General features: G+C 61.5%; 1 long non-coding RNA gene across 1 annotated transcript in view; it reads right to left on the minus strand.

The window, feature by feature from the left end:
- Positions 1–26,601, minus strand: part of LOC127674785 (uncharacterized) — a 395,391-nt gene that overhangs the window by 4,335 nt on the left and 364,455 nt on the right. The window contains exons 4-14 of the long non-coding RNA XR_007975361.1: positions 24,988–25,690; positions 24,066–24,109; positions 20,859–21,297; positions 18,004–18,311; positions 16,993–17,608; positions 12,992–13,694; positions 9,390–9,433; positions 5,965–6,227; positions 2,934–3,285; positions 1,750–2,713; positions 609–871 (exon numbers count right to left, since the gene is read on the minus strand). This is a non-coding gene — a long non-coding RNA (uncharacterized LOC127674785). The remainder of the gene's footprint in view (positions 1–608; positions 872–1,749; positions 2,714–2,933; positions 3,286–5,964; positions 6,228–9,389; positions 9,434–12,991; positions 13,695–16,992; positions 17,609–18,003; positions 18,312–20,858; positions 21,298–24,065; positions 24,110–24,987; positions 25,691–26,601) is intronic.

Consider the following 26,601-nt stretch of genomic DNA (forward strand, 5'->3'; position numbering starts at 1 on the left):
CCTCATGCCCACTGCCCTTCCCTGGCTGTTCCCATCACCTGAACCCTCATGCCCCTGCCCTTCCCTGACTGTTCCCATCACCTGCACCCTCATGCCCACTGCCCTTCCCTGACTGTCCCATCACCTGCACCCTCATGCCCACTGCCCTTCCCTGGCTGTTCCTATCACCTGCACCCTCATGCCCACTGCCCTTCCCTGGCTGTTCCCATCACCTGCACCCTCATGCCCACTGCCCTTCCCTTGCTGTTCCCAAAACCTGCAACCTCATGCCCACTGCCCTTCCCTGGCTGTTCCCAGCACCTGCACCCTCATGCCCACTGCCCTTCCCTGACTGGTCTCATCAACTGCACCCTCATGCCCACTGCCCTTCCCTGAGTGTTCCCATCACCTGCACCCTCATACCCACTGCCCTTCCCTGGCTGTTCCCATATCCTGCACCCTCATGCCCACTACCCTTTCCTGACTGTTCCCATCACCTGCACCCTCATGCCCACTGCCCTTCCCTGGCTGTTCCCAGCACCTGCACCCTCATGCCCACTGCCCTTCCCTGACTGGTCCCATCAACTGCACCCTCATGCCCACTGCCTTTCCCTGGCTGTTCCCATCACCTGCAACCTCATGCCCACTGCCCTTCCCTGACTGTTCCCATCACCTGCACCCTCATGCCCACTGCCCTCCCTGGCAGTTCCCATCACATGCAACCTCATGCCCACTGCCCTTCCCTGACTGGTCCCATCAACTGCACCCTCATGTCCAGTGCCCTTCCCTGACTGTTCCCATCACCTGCACCCTCATGCCCATTGCCCTTTCCTGGCTGTTCCCATCACCTGCATTGTCATGCCCACTGCCCTTCCCTGGCTGTTCCCATCACCTGCACAATCATGCCCACTGCCCTTCCCTGGCTGTTCCCATCACCTGCACCCTCATGCCCACTGCCCTTCCCTGGCTGTTCCCAGCACCTGCACCCTCATGCCCACTGCCCTTCCCTGGCTGTTCTCAGCACCTGCACCCTCATGCCCACTGCCCTTCCCTGGCTGTTCCCAGCACCTGCACCCTCATGCCCACTGCCCTTCCCTGACTGGTCCCATCAACTGCACCCTCATGCCCACTGCCCTTCCCTGACTGTTCCCATCACCTGCACCCTCATGCCCACTGCCCTTCCCTGACTGTTCCCATCACCTGCACCCTCATGCCCACTGCCCTTCCCTGGCTGTTCCCAGCACCTGCACCCTCATGCCCACTGCCCTTCCCTGACTGTTCCTATCACCTGCACCCTCATGCCCTCTGCCCTCCCTGGCAGTTCCCATCACATGCACCCTCATGCCCACTGCCCTTCCCTGACTTGTCCCATCAACTGCACCCTCATGTCCAGTGCCCTTCCCTGACTGTTCCCATCACCTGCACCCTCATGCCCACTGCCCTTCCCTGGCTGTTCCCAGCACCTGCACCCTCATGCCCACTGCCCTTCCCTGACTGGTCCCATCAACTGCACCCTCATGCCCACTGCCTTTCCCTGGCTGTTCCCATCACCTGCACCCTCATGCCCACTGCCCTTCCCTGACTGGTCCCACCACCTGCACCCTCATGCCCACTGCCCTCCCTGGCAGTTCCCATCACATGCACCCTCATGCCCACTGCCCTTCCCTGACTGGTCCCATCAACTGCACCCTCATGTCCAGTGGCCTTCCCTGACTGTTCCCATCACCTGCACCCTCATGCCAATTGCCCTTTCCTGGCTGTTCCCATCACCTGCATTGTCATGCCCACTGCCCTTCCCTGGCTGTTCCCATCACCTGCACCCTCATGCCCACTGCCCTTCCCTGGCTGTTCCCATCACCTGCACCCTCATGCCCACTGCCCTTCCCTGGCTGTTCCCAGCACCTGCACCCTCATGCCCACTGCCCTTCCCTGGCTGTTCCCATCACCTGCACCCTCATGCCCACTGCCCTTCCCTGGCTGTTCCCAGCACCTGCACCCTCATGCCCACTGCCCTTCCCTGACTGGTCCCATCAACTGCACCCTCATGCCCACTGCCCTTCCCTGACTGTTCCCATCACCTGCACCCTCATGCCCACTGCCCTTCCTTGACTGTTCCCATCACCTGCACCCTCATGCCCACTGCCCTTCCCTGGCTGTTCCCAGCACCTGCACCCTCATGCCCACTGCCCTTCCCTGACTGTTCCTATCACCTGCACCCTCATGCCCACTGCCCTCCCTGGCAGTTCCCATCACACGCACCCTCATGCCCACTGCCCTTCCCTGACTGGTCCCATCAACTGCACCCTCATGTCCAGTGCCCTTCCCTGACTGTTCCCATCACCTGCACCCTCATGCCCACTGCCCTTCCCTGGCTGTTCCCATCACCTGCACCCTCATGCCCCTGCCCTTCCCTGACTGTTCCCATCACCTGCACCCTCATGCCCACTGCCCTTCCCTGACTGTTCCCATCACCTGCACCTTCATGCCCACTGCCCTTCCCTGGCTGTTCCTATCACCTGCACCCTCATGCCCACTGCCCTCCCTGGCAGTTCCCATCACATGCACCCTCATGCCCACTGCCCTTCCCTGACTGGTCCCATCACCTGCACCCTCATGCCCACTGCCCTTCCCTGGCTGTTCCCATCACCTGCACCCTCATGCCCACTGCCCTTCCCTGGCTGTTCCCATCACCTGAACCCTCATGCCCCTGCCCTTCCCTGACTGTTCCCATCACCTGCACCCTCATGCCCACTGCCCTTCCCTGACTGTTCCCATCACCTGCACCCTCATGCCCACTGCCCTTCCCTGGCTGTTCCTATCACCTGCATTCTCATGCCCACTGCCCTTCCCTGGCTGTTCCCATCACCTGCACCCTCATGCCCACTGCCCTTCCCTGGCTGTTCCCAGCACCTGCACCCTCATGCCTACTGCCCTTCCCTTGCTGTTCCCAAAACCTGCAACCTCATGCCCACTGCCCTTCCCTGGCTGTTCCCAGCACCTGCACCCTCATGCCCACTGCCCTTCCCTGACTGGTCTCATCAACTGCACCCTCATGCCCACTGCCCTTCCCTGAGTGTTCCCATCACCTGCACCCTCATACCCACTGCCCTTCCCTGGCTGTTCCCATATCCTGCACCCTCATGCCCACTACCCTTTCCTGACTGTTCCCATCACCTGCACCCTCATGCCCACTGCCCTTCCCTGGCTGTTCCCAGCACCTGCACCCTCATGCCCACTGCCCTTCCCTGACTGGTCCCATCAACTGCACCCTCATGCCCACTGCCTTTCCCTGGCTGTTCCCATCACCTGCAACCTCATGCCCACTGCCCTTCCCTGACTGTTCCCATCACCTGCACCCTCATGCCCACTGCCCTCCCTGGCAGTTCCCATCACATGCAACCTCATGCCCACTGCCCTTCCCTGACTGGTCCCATCAACTGCACCCTCATGTCGAGTGCCCTTCCCTGACTGTTCCCATCACCTGCACCCTCATGCCCATTGCCCTTTCCTGGCTGTTCCCATCACCTGCATTGTCATGCCCACTGCCCTTCCCTGGCTGTTCCCATCACCTGCACAATCATGCCCACTGCCCTTCCCTGGCTGTTCCCATCACCTGCACCCTCGTGCCCACTGCCCTTCCCTGGCTGTTCCCAGCACCTGCACCCTCATGCCCACTGCCCTTCCCTGGCTGTTCTCAGCACCTGCACCCTCATGCCCACTGCCCTTCCCTGGCTGTTCCCAGCACCTGCACCCTCATGCCCACTGCCCTTCCCTGACTGGTCCCATCAACTGCACCCTCATGCCCACTGCCCTTCCCTGACTGTTCCCATCACCTGCACCCTCATGCCCACTGCCCTTCCCTGACTGTTCCCATCACCTGCACCCTCATGCCCACTGCCCTTCCCTGGCTGTTCCCAGCACCTGCACCCTCATGCCCACTGCCCTTCCCTGACTGTTCCCATCACCTGCACCCTCATGCCCTCTGCCCTCCCTGGCAGTTCCCATCACATGCACCCTCATGCCCACTGCCCTTCCTTGACTGTTCCCATCACCTGCACCCTCATGCCCACTGCCCTTCCCTGGCTGTTCCCAGCACCTGCACCCTCATGCCCACTGCCCTTCCCTGGCTGTTCCCATCACCTGCAGCCTCATACCCACTGCCCTTCCCTGACTGTTCCCATCACTTGCACCCACATGTCCAGTGCCCTTCCCTGACTGTTCCCATCACCTGCACCCTCATGCCCATTGCACTTCCCTGGCTGTTCCCAGCACCTGCACCCTCATGCCCACTGCCCTTCCCTGGCTGTTCCCATCACCTGTACCCTCATGCCCACTGCCCTTCCCTGGCTGTTCCCATCACCCGCTCGCTCATGCCCACTGCCCTTCCATGGCTGTTCCCAGCACCTGCACGCTCATGCCCACTGCCCTTCCCTGGCTGTTCCCATCACCTGCACACTCATGCCCACTGCCCTTCCCTGGCTGTTCCCATCATCTGAACCCTCATGCCCCTGCCCTTCTCTGACTGTTCCCATCACCTGCACACTCATGCCCACTGCCCTTCCCTGGCTGTTCCCATCATCTGAACCCTCATGCACCTGCCCTTCCCTGGCAGTTCCCATCACCTGCACCCTCATGCCCACTGCCCTTCCCTGGCTGTTCCCATCACCTGCATTGTCATGCCCACTTCTCTTCCTTGGCTGTTCCCATCACGTGCACCCTCATGCCCACTGCCCTTCCCTGGCTGTTCCCATCACCTGCACCCTCATGCCCACTGCCCTTCCCTGGCTGTTCCCATCACCTGCACCCTCATGTCCACTGCCCTTCCCTGGCTGTTCCCATCACCTGCACCCTCATGCCCACTGCCCTTCCCTGACTGTTCCCATCACCTGCACCCTCATGCCCACTGCCCTTCCCTGGCTGTTCCCATCACCTGCACCCTCATGCCCACTGCCCTTCCCTGGCTGTTCCCATCACCTGCACCCTCATGCCCACTGCCCTTCCCTGGCTGTTCCCATCACCTGCACCCTCATGCCCACTGCCCTTCCCTGGCTGTTCCCATCACCTGCACCTTCATGCCCACTGCCCTTCCCTGGATGTTCCCATCACCTGCACCCTCATGTCCACTGCCCTTCCCTGGCTGTTCCCAGCACCTACACCCTCATGCCCACTGCCCTTCCCTGGCTGTTCCCATCACCTGCACCCTCATGACCACTGGCCTTCCCTGACTGTTCCCATCACCTGCAACCTCATGCCCACTGCCCTTCCCTGGCAGTTCCCATCACATGCACCCTCATGCCCACTGCCCTTCCATGGCTGTTCCCATCACCTGAACCCTCATGCCCCTGCCCTTCCCTGACTGTTCCCATCACCTGCAACCTCATGCCCACTGCCCTAACCTGGCAGTTCCCATCACCTGCACCCTCATGCCCACTGCCCTTCCCTGGCTGTTCCCATTACCTGCATTGTCATGCCCACTTCCCTTCCCTGGCTGTTCCCATCACGTGCACCCTCATGCCCACTGCCCTTCCCTGGCTGTTCCCATCACCTGCACCCTCATGCCCACTGCCCTTCCCTTGCTGTTCCCAAAACCTGCAACCTCATGCCCACTGCCCTTCCCTGGCTGTTCCCAGCACCTGCACCCTCATGCCCACTGCCCTTCCCTGACTGGTCCCATCAACTGCACCCTCATGCCCACTGCCCTTCCCTGAGTGTTCCCATCACCTGCACCCTCATACCCACTGCCCTTCCGTGGCTGTTCCCATATCCTGCACCCTCATGCCCACTACCCTTTCCTGACTGTTCCCATCACCTGCACCCTCATGCCCACTGCCCTTCCCTGGCTGTTCCCAGCACCTGCACCCTCATGCCCACTGCCCTTCCCTTGCTGTTCCCAAAACCTGCAACCTCATGCCCACTGCCATTCCCTGACTGGTCCCATCAACTGCACCCTCATGCCCACTGCCTTTCCCTGGCTGTTCCCATCACCTGCACCCTCATGCCCACTGCCCTTCCCTGACTGTTCCCATCACCTGCACCCTCATGCCCACTGCCCTCCCTGGCAGTTCCCATCACATGCACCCTCATGCCCACTGCCCTTCCCTGACTGGTCCCATCAACTGCACCCTCATGTCCAGTGCCCTTCCCTGACTGTTCCCATCACCTGCACCCTCATGCCCATTGCCCTTTCCTGGCTGTTCCCATCACCTGCATTGTCATGCCCACTGCCCTTCCCTGGCTGTTCCCATCACCTGCACCCTCATGCCCACTGCCCTTCCCTGGCTGTTCCCATCACCTGCACCCTCGTGCCCACTGCCCTTCCCTGGCTGTTCCCAGCACCTGCACCCTCATGCCCACTGCCCTTCCCTGGCTGTTCTCAGCACCTGCACCCTCATGCCCACTGCCCTTCCCTGGCTGTTCCCAGCACCTGCACCCTCATGCCCACTGCCCTTCCCTGACTGGTCCCATCAACTGCACCCTCATGCCCACTGCCCTTTCCTGACTGTTCCCATCACCTGCACCCTCATGCCCACTGCCCTTCCCTGACTGTTCCCATCACCTGCACCCTCATGCCCACTGCCCTTCCCTGGCTGTTCCCAGCACCTGCACCCTCATGCCCACTGCCCTTCCCTGACTGTTCCCATCACCTGCACCCTCATGCCCTCTGCCCTCCCTGGCAGTTCCCATCACATGCACCCTCATGCCCACTGCCCTTCCCTGACTGGTCCCATCAACTGCACCCTCATGTCCAGTGCCCTTCCCTGACTGTTCCCATCACCTGCACCCTCATGCCCACTGCCCTTCCCTGGCTGTTCCCAGCACCTGCAACCTCATGCCCACTGCCCTTCCCTGGCTGTTCCCAGCACCTGCACCCTCATGCTCACTGCCCTTCCCTGACTGGTCCCATCAACTGCACCCTCATGCCCACTGCCCTTCCCTGACTGTTCCCATCACCTGCACCCTCATGCCCACTGCCCTTCCTTGACTGTTCCCATCACCTGCACCCTCATGCCCACTGCCCTTCCCTGGCTGTTCCCAGCACCTGCACCCTCATGCCCACTGCCCTTCCCTGACTGTTCCTATCACCTGCACCCTCATGCCCACTGCCCTCCCTGGCAGTTCCCATCACATGCACCCTCATGCCCACTGCCCTTCCCTGACTGGTCCCATCAACTGCACCCTCATGTCCAGTGCCCTTCCCTGACTGTTCCCATCACCTGCACCCTCATGCCCATTGCACTTCCCTGGCTGTTCCCAGCACCTGCACCCTCATGCCCACTGCCCTTCCCTGGCTGTTCCCATCACCTGTACCCTCATGCCCACTGCCCTTCCCTGGCTGTTCCCATCACCCGCTCGCTCATGCCCACTGCCCTTCCCTGGCTGTTCCCAGCACCTGCACGCTCATGCCCACTGCCCTTCCCTGGCTGTTCCCATCACCTGCACACTCATGCCCACTGCCCTTCCCTGGCTGTTCCCATCATCTGAACCCTCATGCCCCTGCCCTTCTCTGACTGTTCCCATCACCTGCAACCTCATGCCCACTGCCCTTCCCTGGCAGTTCCCATCACCTGCACCCTCATGCCCACTGCCCTTCCCTGGCTGTTCCCATCACCTGCATTGTCATGCCCACTTCCCTTCCTTGGCTGTTCCCATCACGTGCACCCTCATGCCCACTGCCCTTCCCTGGCTGTTCCCATCACCTGCACCCTCATGCCCACTGCCCTTCCCTGGCTGTTCCCATCACCTGCACCCTCATGTCCACTGCCCTTCCCTGGCTGTTCCCATCACCTGCACCCTCATGCCCACTGCCCTTCCCTGACTGTTCCCATCACCTGCACCCTCATGCCCACTGCCCTTCCCTGGCTGTTCCCATCACCTGCACCCTCATGCCCACTGCCCTTCCCTGGCTGTTCCCATCACCTGCACCCTCATGCCCACTGCCCTTCCCTGGCTGTTCCCATCACCTGCACCCTCATGCCCACTGCCCTTCCCTGGCTATTCCCATCACCTGCACCTTCATGCCCACTGCCCTTCCCTGGATGTTCCCATCACCTGCACCCTCATGTCCACTGCCCTTCCCTGGCTGTTCCCAGCACCTACACCCTCATGCCCACTGCCCTTCCCTGGCTGTTCCCATCACCTGCACCCTCATGACCACTGGCCTTCCCTGACTGTTCCCATCACCTGCAACCTCATGCCCACTGCCCTTCCCTGGCAGTTCCCATCACATGCACCCTCATGCCCACTGCCCTTCCATGGCTGTTCCCATCACCTGAACCCTCATGCCCCTGCCCTTCCCTGACTGTTCCCATCACCTGCAACCTCATGCCCACTGCCCTAACCTGGCAGTTCCCATCACCTGCACCCTCATGCCCACTGCCCTTCCCTGGCTGTTCCCATCACCTGCATTGTCATGCCCACTTCCCTTCCCTGGCTGTTCCCATCACGTGCACCCTCATGCCCACTGCCCTTCCCTGGCTGTTCCCATCACCTGCACCCTCATGCCCACTGCCCTTCCCTGGCTGTTCCCAGCACCTGCACCCTCATGCCCACTGCCCTTCCCTGACTGGTCCCATCAACTGCACCCTCATGCCCACTGCCCTTCCCTGACTGTTCCCATCACCTGCACCCTCATGCCCACTGCCCTTCCTTGACTGTTCCCATCACCTGCACCCTCATGCCCACTGCCCTTCCCTGGCTGTTCCCAGCACCTGCACCCTCATGCCCACTGCCCTTCCCTGACTGTTCCTATCACCTGCACCCTCATGCCCACTGCCCTCCCTGGCAGTTCCCATCACACGCACCCTCATGCCCACTGCCCTTCCCTGACTGGTCCCATCAACTGCACCCTCATGTCCAGTGCCCTTCCCTGACTGTTCCCATCACCTGCACCCTCATGCCCACTGCCCTTCCCTGGCTGTTCCCATCACCTGAACCCTCATGCCCCTGCCCTTCCCTGACTGTTCCCATCACCTGCAACCTCATGCCCACTGCCCTAACCTGGCAGTTCCCATCACCTGCACCCTCATGCCCACTGCCCTTCCCTGGCTGTTCCCATCACCTGCATTGTCATGCCCACTTCCCTTCCCTGGCTGTTCCCATCACGTGCACCCTCATGCCCACTGCCCTTCCCTGGCTGTTCCCATCACCTGCACCCTCATGCCCACTGCCCTTCCCTTGCTGTTCCCAAAACCTGCAACCTCATGCCCACTGCCCTTCCCTGGCTGTTCCCAGCACCTGCACCCTCATGCCCACTGCCCTTCCCTGACTGGTCCCATCAACTGCACCCTCATGCCCACTGCCCTTCCCTGAGTGTTCACATCACCTGCACCCTCATACCCACTGCCCTTCCCTGGCTGTTCCCATCACCTGCACACTCATGCCCATTGCCCTTTCCTGGCTGTTCCCATCACCTGCATTGTCATGCCCACTGCCCTTCCCTGGCTGTTCCCATCACCTGCACCCTCATGCCCACTGCCCTTCCCTGGCTGTTCCCATCACCTGCACCCTCGTGCCCACTGCCCTTCCCTGGCTGTTCCCAGCACCTGCACCCTCATGCCCACTGCCCTTCCCTGGCTGTTCTCAGCACCTGCACCCTCATGCCCACTGCCCTTCCCTGGCTGTTCCCAGCACCTGCACCCTCATGCCCACTGCCCTTCCCTGACTGGTCCCATCAACTGCACCCTCATGCCCACTGCCCTTCCCTGACTGTTCCCATCACCTGCACCCTCATGCCCACTGCCCTTCCCTGACTGTTCCCATCACCTGCACCCTCATGCACACTGCCCTTCCCTGGCTGTTCCCAGCACCTGCACCCTCATGCCCACTGCCCTTCCCTGACTGTTCCCATCACCTGCACCCTCATGCCCTCTGCCCTCCCTGGCAGTTCCCATCACATGCACCCTCATGCCCACTGCCCTTCCCTGACTGGTCCCATCAACTGCACCCTCATGTCCAGTGCCCTTCCCTGACTGTTCCCATCACCTGCACCCTCATGCCCACTGCCCTTCCCTGGCTGTTCCCATCACCTGTACCCTCATGCCCACTGCCCTTCCCTGGCTGTTCCCATCACCCGCTCGCTCATGCCCACTGCCCTTCCCTGGCTGTTCCCATCACCTGTACCCTCATGCCCACTGCCCTTCCCTGGCTGTTCCCATCACCCGCTCGCTCATGCCCACTGCCCTTCCCTGGCTGTTCCCAGCACCTGCACCCTCATGTCCACTGCCCTTCCCTGGCTGTTCCCATCACCTGCACACTCATGCCCACTGCCTTTCCCTGGCTGTTCCCATCATCTGAACCCTCATGCCCCTGCCCTTCCCTGACTGTTCCCATCACCTGCAACCTCATGCCCACTGCCCTTCCCTGGCAGTTCCCATCACCTGCACCCTCATGCCCACTGCCCTTCCCTGGCTGTTCCCATCACCTTTATTGTCATGCCCACTTCCCTTCCTTGGCTGTTCCCATCACGTGCACCCTCATGCCCACTGCCCTTCCCTGGCTGTTCCCATCACCTGCACCCTCATGCCCACTGCCCTTCCCTGGCTGTTTCCAGAACCTGTACCCTCATGCCCACTCCCTTTCCCTGGCTGTTCCCATCACCTGCACCCTCATGCCCACTGCCCTTCCCTGGCTGTTCCCAGAACCTGCACCCTCATGCCCACTGCCCTTCCCTGGATGTTCCCATCACCTGCACCCTCATGCCCACTGCCCTTCCCTGGCTGTTCCCATCACATGCACCCTCATGTCCACTGCCCTTCCCTGGCTGTTCCCATCACCTGCACCCTCATGCCCACTGCCCTTCCATGACTGTTCCCATCACCTGCACCCTCATGCCCACTGCCCTTCCCTGGCTGTTCCCATCACCTGCACCCTCATGCCCACTGCCCTTCCCTGGATGTTCCCATCACCTGCACCCTCATCCCCACTGCCCTTCCCTGGCTATTCCCATCACCTGCACCCTCATGCCCAATGCCCTTCCCTGGCTATTCCCATCACCTGCACCTTCATGCCCACTGCCCTTCCCTGGATGTTCCCATCACCTGCACCCTCATGTCCACTGCCCTTCCCTGGCTGTTCCCAGCACCTACACCCTCATGCCCACTGCGCTTCCCTGGCTGTTCCCATCACCTGCACCCTCATGACCACTGGCCTTCCCTGACTGTTCCCATCACCTGCGACCTCATGCCCACTGCCCTTCCCTGGCAGTTCCCATCACATGCACCCTCATGCCCACTGCCCTTCCATGGCTGTTCCCATCACCTGAACCCTCATGCCCCTGCCCTTCCCTGACTGTTCCCATCACCTGCAACCTCATGCCCACTGCCCTAACTTGGCAGTTCCCATCACCTGCACCCTCATGCCCACTGCCCTTCCCTGGCTGTTCCCATCACCTGCATTGTCATGCCCACTTCCCTTCCCTGGCTGTTCCCATCACGTGCACCCTCATGCCCACTGCCCTTCCATGGCTGTTCCCATCACCTGCACCCTCATGCCCACTGCCCTTCCCTTGCTGTTCCCAAAACCTGCAACCTCATGCCCACTATCCTTCCCTGGCTGTTCCCAGCACCTGCACCCTCATGCCCACTGCCCTTCCCTGACTGGTCCCATCAACTGCACCCTCATGCCCACTGCCCTTCCCTGAGTGTTCCCATCACCTGCACCCTCATACCCACTGCCCTTGCCTGGCTGTTCCCATATCCTGCACCCTCATGCCCACTACCCTTTCCTGACTGTTCCCATCACCTGCACCCTCATGCCCACTGCCCTTCCCTGGCTGTTCCCAGCACCTGCACCCTCATGCCCACTGCCCTTCCCTGACTGGTCCCATCAACTGCACCCTCATGCCCACTGCCTTTCCCTGGCTGTTCCCATCACCTGCACCCTCATGCCCACTGCCCTTCCCTGACTGTTCCCATCACCTGCACCCTCATGCCCACTGCCCTCCCTGGCAGTTCCCATCACATGCACCCTCATGCCCACTGCCCTTCCCTGACTGGTCCCATCAACTGCACCCTCATGTCCAGTGCCCTTCCCTGACTGTTCCCATCACCGGCACCCTCATGCCCATTGCCCTTTCCTGGCTGTTCCCATCACCTGCATTGTCATGCCCACTGCCCTTCCCTGGCTGTTCCCATCACCTGCACCCTCATGCCCACTGCCCTTCCCTGGCTGTTCCCATCACCTGCACCCTCGTGCCCACTGCCCTTCCCTGGCTGTTCCCAGCACCTGCACCCTCTTGCCCACTGCCCTTCCCTGGCTGTTCTCAGCACCTGCACCCTCATGCCTACTGCCCTTCCCTGGCTGTTCCCAGCACCTGCACCCTCATGCCCACTGCCCTTCCCTTACTGGTCCCATCAACTGCACCCTCATGCCCACTGCCCTTCCCTGACTGTTCCCATCACCTGCACCCTCATGCCCACTGCCCTTCCCTGACTGTTCCCATCACCTGCACCCTCATGCCCACTGCCCTTCCCTGGCTGTTCCCAGCACCTGCACCCTCATGCCCACTGCCCTTCCCTGACTGTTCCCATCACCTGCACCCTCATGCCCTCTGCCATCCCTGGCAGTTCCCATCACATGCACCCTCATGCCCACTGCCCTTCCCTGACTGGTCCCATCAACTGCACCCTCATGTCCAGTGCCCTTCCCTGACTGTTCCCATCACCTGCACCCTCATGCCCACTGCCCTTCCCTGGCTGTTCCCAGCACCTGCACCCTCATGCCCACTGCCCTTCCCTGACTGGTCCCATCAACTGCACCCTCATGCCCACTGCCTTTCCCTGGCTGTTCCCATCACCTGCACCCTCATGCCCACTGCCCTTCCCTGACTGGTCCCATCACCTGCACCCTCATGCCCACTGCCCTCCCTGGCAGTTCCCATCACATGCACCCTCATGCCCACTGCCCTTCCCTGACTGGTCCCATCAACTGCACCCTCATGTCCAGTGCCCTTCCCTGACTGTTCCCATCACCTGCACCCTCATGCCCATTGCCCTTTCCTGGCTGTTCCCATCACCTGCATTGTCATGCCCACTGCCCTTCCCTGGCTGTTCCCATCACCTGCACCCTCATGCCCACTGCCCTTCCCTGGCTGTTCCCATCACCTGCACCCTCATGCCCACTGCCCTTCCCTGGCTGTTCCCAGCACCTGCACCCTCATGCCCACTGCCCTTCCCTGGCTGTTCCCATCACCTGCACCCTCATGCCCACTGCCCTTCCCTGGCTGTTCCCAGCACCTGCACCCTCATGCCCACTGCCCTTCCCTGACTGGTCCCATCAACTGCACCCTCATGCCCACTGCCCTTCCCTGACTGTTCCCATCACCTGCACCCTCATGCCCACTGCCCTTCCTTGACTGTTCCCATCACCTGCACCCTCATGCCCACTGCCCTTCCCTGGCTGTTCCCAGCACCTGCACCCTCATGCCCACTGCCCTTCCCTGACTGTTCCTATCACCTGCACCCTCATGCCCACTGCCCTCCCTGGCAGTTCCCATCACATGCACCCTCATGCCCACTGCCCTTCCCTGACTGGTCCCATCAACTGCACCCTCATGTTCAGTGCCCTTCCCTGACTGTTCCCATCACCTGCACCCTCATGCCCACTGCCCTTCCCTGGCTGTTCCCAGCACCTCCAGCCTCATCCCCACTGCCCTTCCCTGGCTGTTCCCATCACCTGCACCCTCATGTCCAGTGCCCTTCCTTGACTGTTCCCATCACCTGCACCTTCATGCCCACTGCCCTTCCCTGACTATTCCCATCCCCTGCACCCTCATGCCCATTGCCCTTCCCTGGCTGTTCCCATCACCTGCACCCTCATGCCCACTGCCCTTCCCTGGCTATTCCCATTACCTGCACCCTCATGCCCACTGCCCTTCCCTGGCTATTCCCATCACCTGCACCCTCATGCCCACTGCCCTTCCCTGGCTATTCAAATCACCTGCACCTTCATGCCCACTGCCCTTCCCTGGATGTTCCCATCACCTGCACCCTCATGCCCACTGCCCTTCCCTGGCAGTTCCCATCACCTGCACCCTCATGCCCACTGCCCTTCCCTGGCTGTTCCCATCACCTGCACCCTCATGCCCACTGCCCTTCCCTGGCTGCTTCCATCACCTGCACCCTCATGCCCACTGCCCTTCCCTGGCTGTTCCCAGCACCTGCACCCTCATGCCCACTGCCCTTCCATGGCTGTTCCCATCACCTGAACCCTCATGCCCCTGCCCTTCAATGACTGTTCCCATCACCTGCAACCTCATGCCCACTGCCCTAACCTGGCAGTTCCCATCACCTGCACCCTCATGCCCACTGCCCTTCCCTGGCTGTTCCCATCACCTGCATTGTCATGCCCACTTCCCTTCCCTGGCTGTTCCCATCACGTGCACCCTCATGCCCACTGCCCTTCCCTGGCTGTTCCCATCACCTGCACCCTCATGCCCACTGCCCTTCCCTTGCTGTTCCCAGAACCTGCAACCTCATGCCCACTGCCCTTCCCTGGCTGTTCCCAGCACCTGCACCCTCATGCCCACTGCCCTTCCCTGACTGGTCCCATCAACTGCACCCTCATGCCCACTGCCCTTCCCTGACTGTTCCCATCACCTGCACCCTCATACCCACTGCCCTTCCCTGTCTGTTCCCATATCCTGCACCCTCATGCCCACTACCCTTTCCTGACTGTTCCCATCACCTGCACCCTCATGCCCACTGCCCTTCCCTGGCTGTTCCCAGCACCTGCACCCTCATGCCCACTGCCCTTCCATGACTGGTCCCATCAACTGCACCCTCATGCCCACTGCCCTTCCCTGGCTGTTCCCAGCACCGGCACCCTCATGCCCACTGCCCTTCCCTGGCTGTTCCCATCACCTGCACACTCATGCCCAATGCCCTTCCCTGGCTGTTCCCAGAACCTGCACCCTCATACCCACTGCCCTTCCCTGGCTGTTCCCAGCACCTGGACACTCATGCCCAGTGCCCTTCCCTGGCTGTTCCCATCACCTTCACGCTCATGCCCACTGCCTTTCCCTGGCTGTTCCCATCACCTGCACCCTCATGCCCACTGCCCTTCCCAGACTGTTCCCATCACCTGCACCCTAATGCTCACTGCCCTTCCCTGGCTGTTCCCATCACCTGCACCCTCATGCCCACTACCCTTCCCTGACTGTTCCCATCACCTGCACCCTCATGCCCATTGCCCTTCCCTGGCTGTTCCCAGCACCTGCACCCTCATGCCCACTGCCCTTCCCTGACTGTTCGCATCACCTGCACCCTCATGCCCACTGCCCTTCCCTGGCGGTTCCCAGCACCTGCACCCTCATGCTGAATGCCCTTCCCTGATTGGTCCCATCAACTGCACCCTCATGTCCAGTGCCCTTCCCTGATTGTTCCCATCACCTGCACCCTCATGCCCACTGCCCTTCCCTGGCTGTTCCCAGCACCTCCAGCCTCATCCCCACTGCCCTTCCCTGGCTGTTCCCATCACCTGCACCCTCATGTCCAGTGCCCTTCCTTGACTGTTCCCATCACCTGCACCCTCATGCCCACTGCCCTTCCCTGACTATTCCCATCACCTGCACCCTCATGCCCACTGCCCTTCCCTGGATGTTCCCATCACCTGCACCCTCATCCCCACTGCCCTTCCCTGGCTATTCCCATCACCTGCACCCTCATGCCCAATGCCCTTCCCTGGCTATTCCCATCACCTGCACCTTCATGCCCACTGCCCTTCCCTGGATGTTCCCATCACCTGCACCCTCATGCCCACTGCCCTTCCCTGGCTGTTCCCAGCACCTACACCCTCATGCCCACTGCCCTTCCCTGGCTGTTCCCATCACCTGCACCCTCATGACCACTGGCCTTCCCTGACTGTTCCCATCACCTGCAACCTCATGCCCACTGCCCTTCCCTGGCAGTTCCCATCACATGCACCCTCATGGCCACTGCCCTTCCCTGGCTGTTCCCATCACCTGAACCCTCATGCCCCTGCCCTTCCCTGACTGTTCCCATCACCTGCAACCTCATGCCCACTGCCCTAACCTGGCAGTTCCCATCACCTGCACCCTCATGCCCATTGCCCTTCCCTGGCTGTTCCCATCACCTGCATTGTCATGCCCACTTCCCTTCCCTGGCTGTTCCCATCACGTGCACCCTCATGCCCACTGCCCTTCCCTGGCTGTTCCCATCAACTGCACCCTCATTCCAACTGCCCTTCCCTAGCTGTTCCGAGCACCTGCACCCTCATGCCCACTGCCCTTCCCTGGCTGTTCCCATCCCCTGCACCCTCATGCCCACTGCCCTTTTCTGACTGTTCCCATCACCTGCATCCTCATGCCCATTGCCCTTCCCTGGCTGTTCCCAGCACCTGCACCCTCATGCCCACTGCCCTTCCCTGACTGGTCCCATCAACTGCACCCTCATTCCAACTGCCCTTCCCTAGCTGTTCCGAGCACCTGCACCCTCATGCCCACTGCCCTTCCCTGGCTGTTCCCATCCCCTGCACCCTCATGCCCACTGCCCTTTTCTGACTGTTCCCATCACCTGCATCCTCATGCCCACTGCCCTTCCCTGGCTGTTCCCAGCACCTGCACCCTCATGCCCACTGCCCTTCCCAGACTGGTCCCATCAACTGCACCCTCATGTCCAGTGCCCTTCCCTGACTGTTCCCATCACCTGCACCCTCATACCCACTGCCCTTCCCTGGCTGTTCCCAGCACCTCCAGCCTCATCCCCACTGCCCTTCCCTGGCTGTTCCCATCACCTGCACACTCATGCCCAGTGCCCTTCCCTGACTGTTCCCATCACCTGCACCCTCATGCCCACTGCCCTTCCCTGACTGTTCCCATCACCTGCACCCTCATGTCCACTGCCCTTCCATGGGTGTTCTTATCACCTGCACCCTCATGCCCACTGCCCTTCCCTGACTGTTCCCATCACCTGCACCCTCATGCCCACTGCCCTTCCCTGGCTGTTCCCATCACCTGCACCCTCATGCCCAGTGCCCTTCCCTGACTGTTCCCATCACCTGCACCCTCATGCCCACTGCCCTTCCCTGGCTGTTCCTATCACCTGCACCCTCATGCCCACTGCCCTTCCCTGGCTGTTCCCATCACCTGCACCCTCATGCCCACTGCCCTTCCCTGGCTGTTCCCATCACCTGCACCCTCATGCCCAGTGCCCTTCCCTGACTGTTCCCATCACCTGCACCCTCATGCCCACTGCCCTTCCCTGACTGTTCCCATCACCTGTACCCTCATGCCCACTGCCCTTCCTTGGATGTTCTCATCACCTGCACCCTCATGCCCACTGCCCTTCCTTGACTGTTCCCATCACCTGCACCCTCATGCCCACTGCCCTTCCCTGACTGGTCCCATCAACTGCACCCTCATGTCCAGTGCCCTTCCCTGACTGTTCCCATCACCTGCACCCTCATGCCCATTGCCCTTTCCTGGCTGTTCCCATCACCTGCATTGTCATGCCCACTGCCCTTCCCTGGCTGTTCCCATCACCTGCACCCTCATGCCCACTGCCCTTCCCTGGCTGTTCCCATCACCTGCACCCTCGTGCCCACTGCCCTTCCCTGGCTGTTCCCAGCACCTGCACCCTCATGCCCACTGCCCTTCCCTGGCTGTTCTCAGCACCTGCACCCTCATGCCCACTGCCTTTCCCTGGCTGTTCCCAGCACCTGCACCCTCATGCCCACTGCCCTTCCCTGACTGGTCCCATCAACTGCACCCTCATGCCCACTGCCCTTCCCTGACTGTTCCCATCACCTGCACCCTCATGCCCACTGCCCTTCCCTGACTGTTCCCATCACCTGCACCCTCATGCCCACTGCCCTTCCCTGGCTGTTCCCAGCACCTGCACCCTCATGCCCACTGCCCTTCCCTGACTGTTCCCATCACCTGCACCCTCATGCCCTCTGCCCTCCCTGGCAGTTCCCATCACATGCACCCTCATGCCCACTGCCCTTCCCTGACTGGTCCCATCAACTGCACCCTCATGTCCAGTGCCCTTCCCTGACTGTTCCCATCACCTGCACCCTCATGCCCACTGCCCTTCCCTGGCTGTTCCCAGCACCTGCACCCTCATGCCCACTGCCCTTCCCTGACTGGTCCCATCAACTGCACCCTCATGCCCACTGCCTTTCCCTGGCTGTTCCCATCACCTGCACCCTCATGCCCACTGCCCTTCCCTGACTGGTCCCATCAACTGCACCCTCATGCCCACTGCCTTTCCCTGGCTGTTCCCAGCACCTGCACCCTCATGCCCACTGCCCTTCCCTGGCTGTTCCCATCACCTGCACCCTCATGCCCACTGCCCTTCCCTGGCTGTTCCCAGCACCTGCACCCTCATGCCCACTGCCCTTCCCTGACTGGTCCCATCAACTGCACCCTCATGCCCACTGCCCTTCCCTGACTGTTCCCATCACCTGCACCCTCATGCCCACTGCCCTTCCTTGACTGTTCCCATCACCTGCACCCTCATGCCCACTGCCCTTCCCTGGCTGTTCCCAGCACCTGCACCCTCATGCCCACTGCCCTACCCTGACTGTTCCTATCACCTGCACCCTCATGCCCACTGCCCTCCCTGGCAGTTCCCATCACATGCACCCTCATGCCCACTGCCCTTCCCTGACTGGTCCCATCAACTGCACCCTCATGTCCAGTGCCCTTCCCTGACTGTTCCCATCACCTGCACCCTCATGCCCATTGCACTTCCCTGGCTGTTCCCAGCACCTGCACACTCATGCCCACTGCCCTTCCCTGGCTGTTCCCATCACCTGTACCCTCATGCCCACTGCCCTTCCCTGGCTGTTCCCATCACCCGCTCGCTCATGCCCACTGCCCTTCCCTGGCTGTTCCCAGCACCTGCACGCTCATGCCCACTGCCCTTCCCTGGCTGTTCCCATCACCTGCACACTCATGCCCACTGCCCTTCCCTGGCTGTTCCCATCATCTGAACCCTCATGCCCCTGCCCTTCTCTGACTGTTCCCATCACCTGCAACCTCATGCCCACTGCCCTTCCCTGGCAGTTCCCATCACCTGCACCCTCATGCCCACTGCCCTTCCCTGGCTGTTCCCATCACCTGCATTGTCATGCCCACTTCCCTTCCTTGGCTGTTCCCATCACGTGCACCCTCATGCCCACTGCCCTTCCCTGGCTGTTCCCATCACCTGCACCCTCATGCCCACTGCCCTTCCCTGGCTGTTCCCATCACCTGCACCCTCATGTCCACTGCCCTTCCCTGGCTGTTCCCATCACCTGCACCCTCATGCCCACTGCCCTTCCCTGACTGTTCCCATCACCTGCACCCTCATGCCCACTGCCCTTCCCTGGCTGTTCCCATCACCTGCACCCTCATGCCCACTGCCCTTCCCTGGCTGTTCCCATCACCTGCACCCTCATGCCCACTGCCCTTCCCTGGCTGTTCCCATCACCTGCACCCTCATGCCCACTGCCCTTCCCTGGCTATTCCCATCACCTGCACCTTCATGCCCACTGCCCTTCCCTGGATGTTCCCATCACCTGCACCCTCATGTCCACTGCCCTTCCCTGGCTGTTCCCAGCACCTACACCCTCATGCCCACTGCCCTTCCCTGGCTGTTCCCATCACCTGCACCCTCATGACCACTGGCCTTCCCTGACTGTTCCCATCACCTGCAACCTCATGCCCACTGCCCTTCCCTGGCAGTTCCCATCACATGCACCCTCATGCCCACTGCCCTTCCATGGCTGTTCCCATCACCTGAACCCTCATGCCCCTGCCCTTCCCTGACTGTTCCCATCACCTGCAACCTCATGCCCACTGCCCTAACCTGGCAGTTCCCATCACCTGCACCCTCATGCCCACTGCCCTTCCCTGGCTGTTCCCATCACCTGCATTGTCATGCCCACTTCCCTTCCCTGGCTGTTCCCATCACGTGCACCCTCATGCCCACTGCCCTTCCCTGGCTGTTCCCATCACCTGCACCCTCATGCCCACTGCCCTTCCCTGGCTGTTCCCAGCACCTGCACCCTCATGCCCACTGCCCTTCCCTGACTGGTCCCATCAACTGCACCCTCATGCCCACTGCCCTTCCCTGACTGTTCCCATCACCTGCACCCTCATGCCCACTGCCCTTCCTTGACTGTTCCCATCACCTGCACCCTCATGCCCACTGCCCTTCCCTGGCTGTTCCCAGCACCTGCACCCTCATGCCCACTGCCCTTCCCTGACTGTTCCTATCACCTGCACCCTCATGCCCACTGCCCTCCCTGGCAGTTCCCATCACACGCACCCTCATGCCCACTGCCCTTCCCTGACTGGTCCCATCAACTGCACCCTCATGTCCAGTGCCCTTCCCTGACTGTTCCCATCACCTGCACCCTCATGCCCACTGCCCTTCCCTGGCTGTTCCCATCACCTGAACCCTCATGCCCCTGCCCTTCCCTGACTGTTCCCATCACCTGCAACCTCATGCCCACTGCCCTAACCTGGCAGTTCCCATCACCTGCACCCTCATGCCCACTGCCCTTCCCTGGCTGTTCCCATCACCTGCATTGTCATGCCCACTTCCCTTCCCTGGCTGTTCCCATCACGTGCACCCTCATGCCCACTGCCCTTCCCTGGCTGTTCCCATCACCTGCACCCTCATGCCCACTGCCCTTCCCTTGCTGTTCCCAAAACCTGCAACCTCATGCCCACTGCCCTTCCCTGGCTGTTCCCAGCACCTGCACCCTCATGCCCACTGCCCTTCCCTGACTGGTCCCATCAACTGCACCCTCATGCCCACTGCCCTTCCCTGAGTGTTCACATCACCTGCACCCTCATACCCACTGCCCTTCCGTGGCTGTTCCCATATCCTGCACCCTCATGCCCACTACCCTTTCCTGACTGTTCCCATCACTTGCACCCTCATGCCCACTGCCCTTCCCTGGCTGTTCCCAGCACCTGCACCCTCATGTCCACTGCCCTTCCCTTGCTGTTCCCAAAACCTGCAACCTCATGCCCACTGCCCTTCCCTGACTGGTCCCATCAACTGCACCCTCATGCCCACTGCCTTTCCCTGGCTGTTCCCATCACCTGCACCCTCATGCCCACTGCCCTTCCCTGACTGTTCCCATCACCTGCACCCTCATGCCCACTGCCCTCCCTGGCAGTTCCCATCACATGCACCCTCATGCCCACTGCCCTTCCCTGACTGGTCCCATCAACTGCACCCTCATGTCCAGTGCCCTTCCCTGACTGTTCCCATCACCTGCACCCTCATGCCCATTGCCCTTTCCTGGCTGTTCCCATCACCTGCATTGTCATGCCCACTGCCCTTCCCTGGCTGTTCCCATCACCTGCACCCTCATGCCCACTGCCCTTCCCTGGCTGTTCCCATCACCTGCACCCTCGTGCCCACTGCCCTTCCCTGGCTGTTCCCAGCACCTGCACCCTCATGCCCACTGCCCTTCCCTGGCTGTTCTCAGCACCTGCACCCTCATGCCCACTGCCCTTCCCTGGCTGTTCCCAGCACCTGCACCCTCATGCCCACTGCCCTTCCCTGACTGGTCCCATCAACTGCACCCTCATGCCCACTGCCCTTCCCTGACTGTTCCCATCACCTGCACCCTCATGCCCACTGCCCTTCCCTGACTGTTCCCATCACCTGCACCCTCATGCCCACTGCCCTTCCCTGGCTGTTCCCAGCACCTGCACCCTCATGCCCACTGCCCTTCCCTGACTGTTCCCATCACCTGCACCCTCATGCCCTCTGCCCTCCCTGGCAGTTCCCATCACATGCACCCTCATGCCCACTGCCCTTCCCTGACTGGTCCCATCAACTGCACCCTCATGTCCAGTGCCCTTCCCTGACTGTTCCCATCACCTGCACCCTCATGCCCACTGCCCTTCCCTGGCTGTTCCCAGCACCTGCACCCTCATGCCCACTGCCCTTCCCTGACTGGTCCCATCAACTGCACCCTCATGCCCACTGCCTTTCCCTGGCTGTTCCCATCACCTGCACCCTCATGCCCACTGCCCTTCCCTGACTGGTCCCATCAACTGCACCCTCATGCCCACTGCCTTTCCCTGGCTGTTCCCAGCACCTGCACCCTCATGCCCACTGCCCTTCCCTGGCTGTTCCCATCACCTGTACCCTCATGCCCACTGCCCTTCCCTGGCTGTTCCCATCACCCGCTCGCTCATGCCCACTGCCCTTCCCTGGCTGTTCCCAGCACCTGCACCCTCATGTCCACTGCCCTTCCCTGGCTGTTCCCATCACCTGCACACTCATGCCACCAGCCTTTCCCTGGCTGTTCCCATCATCTGAACCCTCATGCCCCTGCCCTTCCCTGACTGTTCCCATCACCTGCAACCTCATGCCCACTGCCCTTCCCTGGCAGTTCCCATCACCTGCACCCTCATGCCCACTGCCCTTCCCTGGCTGTTCCCATCACCTTTATTGTCATGCCCACTTCCCTTCCTTGGCTGTTCCCATCACGTGCACCCTCATGCCCACTGCCCTTCCCTGGCTGTTCCCATCACCTGCACCCTCATGCCCACTGCCCTTCCCTGGCTGTTTCCAGAACCTGTACCCTCATGCCCACTCCCCTTCCCTGGCTGTTCCCATCACCTGCACCCTCATGCCCACTGCCCTTCCCTGGCTGTTCCCAGAACCTGCACCCTCATGCCCACTGCCCTTCCCTGGATGTTCCCATCACCTGCACCCTCATGCCCACTGCCCTTCCCTGGCTGTTCCCATCACATGCACCCTCATGTCCACTGCCCTTCCCTGGCTGTTCCCATCACCTGCACCCTCATGCCCACTGCCCTTCCATGACTGTTCCCATCACCTGCACCCTCATGCCCACTGCCCTTCCCTGGCTGTTCCCATCACCTGCACCCTCATGCCCACTGCCCTTCCCTGGATGTTCCCATCACCTGCACCCTCATCCCCACTGCCCTTCCCTGGCTATTCCCATCACCTGCACCCTCATGCCCAATGCCCTTCCCTGGCTATTCCCATCACCTGCACCTTCATGCCCACTGCCCTTCCCTGGATGTTCCCATCACCTGCACCCTCATGTCCACTGCCCTTCCCTGGCTGTTCCCAGCACCTACACCCTCATGCCCACTGCGCTTCCCTGGCTGTTCCCATCACCTGCACCCTCATGACCACTGGCCTTCCCTGACTGTTCCCATCACCTGCGACCTCATGCCCACTGCCCTTCCCTGGCAGTTCCCATCACATGCACCCTCATGCCCACTGCCCTTCCATGGCTGTTCCCATCACCTGAACCCTCATGCCCCTGCCCTTCCCTGACTGTTCCCATCACCTGCAACCTCATGCCCACTGCCCTAACCTGGCAGTTCCCATCACCTGCACCCTCATGCCCACTGCCCTTCCCTGGCTGTTCCCATCACCTGCATTGTCATGCCCACTTCCCTTCCCTGGCTGTTCCCATCACGTGCACCCTCATGCCCACTGCCCTTCCCTGGCTGTTCCCATCACCTGCACCCTCATGCCCACTGCCCTTCCCTTGCTGTTCCCAAAACCTGCAACCTCATGCCCACTATCCTTCCCTGGCTGTTCCCAGCACCTGCACCCTCATGCCCACTGCCCTTCCCTGACTGGTCCCATCAACTGCACCCTCATGCCCACTGCCCTTCCCTGAGTGTTCCCATCACCTGCACCCTCATACCCACTGCCCTTCCCTGGCTGTTCCCATATCCTGCACCCTCATGCCCACTACCCTTTCCTGACTGTTCCCATCACCTGCACCCTCATGCCCACTGCCCTTCCCTGGCTGTTCCCAGCACCTGCACCCTCATGCCCACTGCCCTTCCCTGACTGGTCCCATCAACTGCACCCTCATGCCCACTGCCTTTCCCTGGCTGTTCCCATCACCTGCACCCTCATGCCCACTGCCCTTCCCTGACTGTTCCCATCACCTGCACCCTCATGCCCACTGCCCTCCCTGGCAGTTCCCATCACATGCACCCTCATGCCCACTGCCCTTCCCTGACTGGTCCCATCAACTGCACCCTCATGTCCAGTGCCCTTCCCTGACTGTTCCCATCACCGGCACCCTCATGCCCATTGCCCTTTCCTGGCTGTTCCCATCACCTGCATTGTCATGCCCACTGCCCTTCCCTGGCTGTTCCCATCACCTGCACCCTCATGCCCACTGCCCTTCCCTGGCTGTTCCCATCACCTGCACCCTCGTGCCCACTGCCCTTCCCTGGCTGTTCCCAGCACCTGCACCCTCTTGCCCACTGCCCTTCCCTGGCTGTTCTCAGCACCTGCACCCTCATGCCCACTGCCCTTCCCTGGCTGTTCCCAGCACCTGCACCCTCATGCCCACTGCCCTTCCCTTACTGGTCCCATCAACTGCACCCTCATGCCCACTGCCCTTCCCTGACTGTTCCCATCACCTGCACCCTCATGCCCACTGCCCTTCCCTGACTGTTCCCATCACCTGCACCCTCATGCCCACTGCCCTTCCCTGGCTGTTCCCAGCACCTGCACCCTCATGCCCACTGCCCTTCCCTGACTGTTCCCATCACCTGCACCCTCATGCCCTCTGCCATCCCTGGCAGTTCCCATCACATGCACCCTCATGCCCACTGCCCTTCCCTGACTGGTCCCATCAACTGCACCCTCATGTCCAGTGCCCTTCCCTGACTGTTCCCATCACCTGCACTTTCATGCCCACTGCCCTTCCCTGGCTGTTCCCAGCACCTGCACCCTCATGCCCACTGCCCTTCCCTGACTGGTCCCATCAACTGCACCCTCATGCCCACTGCCTTTCCCTGGCTGTTCCCATCACCTGCACCCTCATGCCCACTGCCCTTCCCTGACTGGTCCCATCACCTGCACCCTCATGCCCACTGCCCTCCCTGGCAGTTCCCATCACATGCACCCTCATGCCCACTGCCCTTCCCTGACTGGTCCCATCAACTGCACCCTCATGTCCAGTGCCCTTCCCTGACTGTTCCCATCACCTGCACCCTCATGCCCATTGCCCTTTCCTGGCTGTTCCCATCACCTGCATTGTCATGCCCACTGCCCTTCCCTGGCTGTTCCCATCACCTGCACCCTCATGCCCACTGCCCTTCCCTGGCTGTTCCCATCACCTGCACCCTCATGCCCACTGCCCTTCCCTGGCTGTTCCCAGCACCTGCACCCTCATGCCCACTGCCCTTCCCTGGCTGTTCCCATCACCTGCACCCTCATGCCCACTGCCCTTCCCTGGCTGTTCCCAGCACCTGCACCCTCATGCCCACTGCCCTTCCCTGACTGGTCCCATCAACTGCACCCTCATGCCCACTGCCCTTCCCTGACTGTTCCCATCACCTGCACCCTCATGCCCACTGCCCTTCCTTGACTGTTCCCATCACCTGCACCCTCATGCCCACTGCCCTTCCCTGGCTGTTCCCAGCACCTGCACCCTCATGCCCACTGCCCTTCCCTGACTGTTCCTATCACCTGCACCCTCATGCCCACTGCCCTCCCTGGCAGTTCCCATCACATGCACCCTCATGCCCACTGCCCTTCCCTGACTGGTCCCATCAACTGCACCCTCATGTTCAGTGCCCTTCCCTGACTGTTCCCATCACCTGCACCCTCATGCCCACTGCCCTTCCCTGGCTGTTCCCAGCACCTCCAGCCTCATCCCCACTGCCCTTCCCTGGCTGTTCCCATCACCTGCACCCTCATGTCCAGTGCCCTTCCTTGACTGTTCCCATCACCTGCACCTTCATGCCCACTGCCCTTCCCTGACTATTCCCATCCCCTGCACCCTCATGCCCATTGCCCTTCCCTGGCTGTTCCCATCACCTGCACCCTCATGCCCACTGCCCTTCCCTGGCTATTCCCATTACCTGCACCCTCATGCCCACTGCCCTTCCCTGGCTATTCCCATCACCTGCACCCTCATGCCCACTGCCCTTCCCTGGTTATTCCCATCACCTGCACCTTCATGCCCACTGCCCTTCCCTGGATGTTCCCATCACCTGCACCCTCATGCCCACTGCCCTTCCCTGGCAGTTCCCATCACCTGCACCCTCATTCCCACTGCCCTTCCCTGGCTGTTCCCATCACCTGCACCCTCATGCCCACTGCCCTTCCCTGGCTGCTTCCATCACCTGCACCCTCATGCCCACTGCCCTTCCCTGGCTGTTCCCAGCACCTGCACCCTCATGCCCACTGCCCTTCCATGGCTGTTCCCATCACCTGAACCCTCATGCCCCTGCCCTTCAATGACTGTATCCATCACCTGCAACCTCATGCCCACTGCCCTAACCTGGCAGTTCCCATCACCTGCACCCTCATGCCCACTGCCCTTCCCTGGCTGTTCCCATCACCTGCATTGTCATGCCCACTTCCCTTCCCTGGCTGTTCCCATCACGTGCACCCTCATGCCCACTGCCCTTCCCTGGCTGTTCCCATCACCTGCACCCTCATGCCCACTGCCCTTCCCTTGCTGTTCCCAGAACCTGCAACCTCATGCCCACTGCCCTTCCCTGGCTGTTCCCAGCACCTGCACCCTCATGCCCACTGCCCTTCCCTGACTGGTCCCATCAACTGCACCCTCATGCCCACTGCCCTTCCCTGACTGTTCCCATCACCTGCACCCTCATACCCACTGCCCTTCCCTGTC

The sequence above is a fragment of the Apodemus sylvaticus genome, chromosome X, assembly GCF_947179515.1.
Source record: "Apodemus sylvaticus chromosome X, mApoSyl1.1, whole genome shotgun sequence".
In the NCBI taxonomy this organism is placed as follows: Eukaryota; Metazoa; Chordata; class Mammalia; order Rodentia; family Muridae; genus Apodemus; species Apodemus sylvaticus.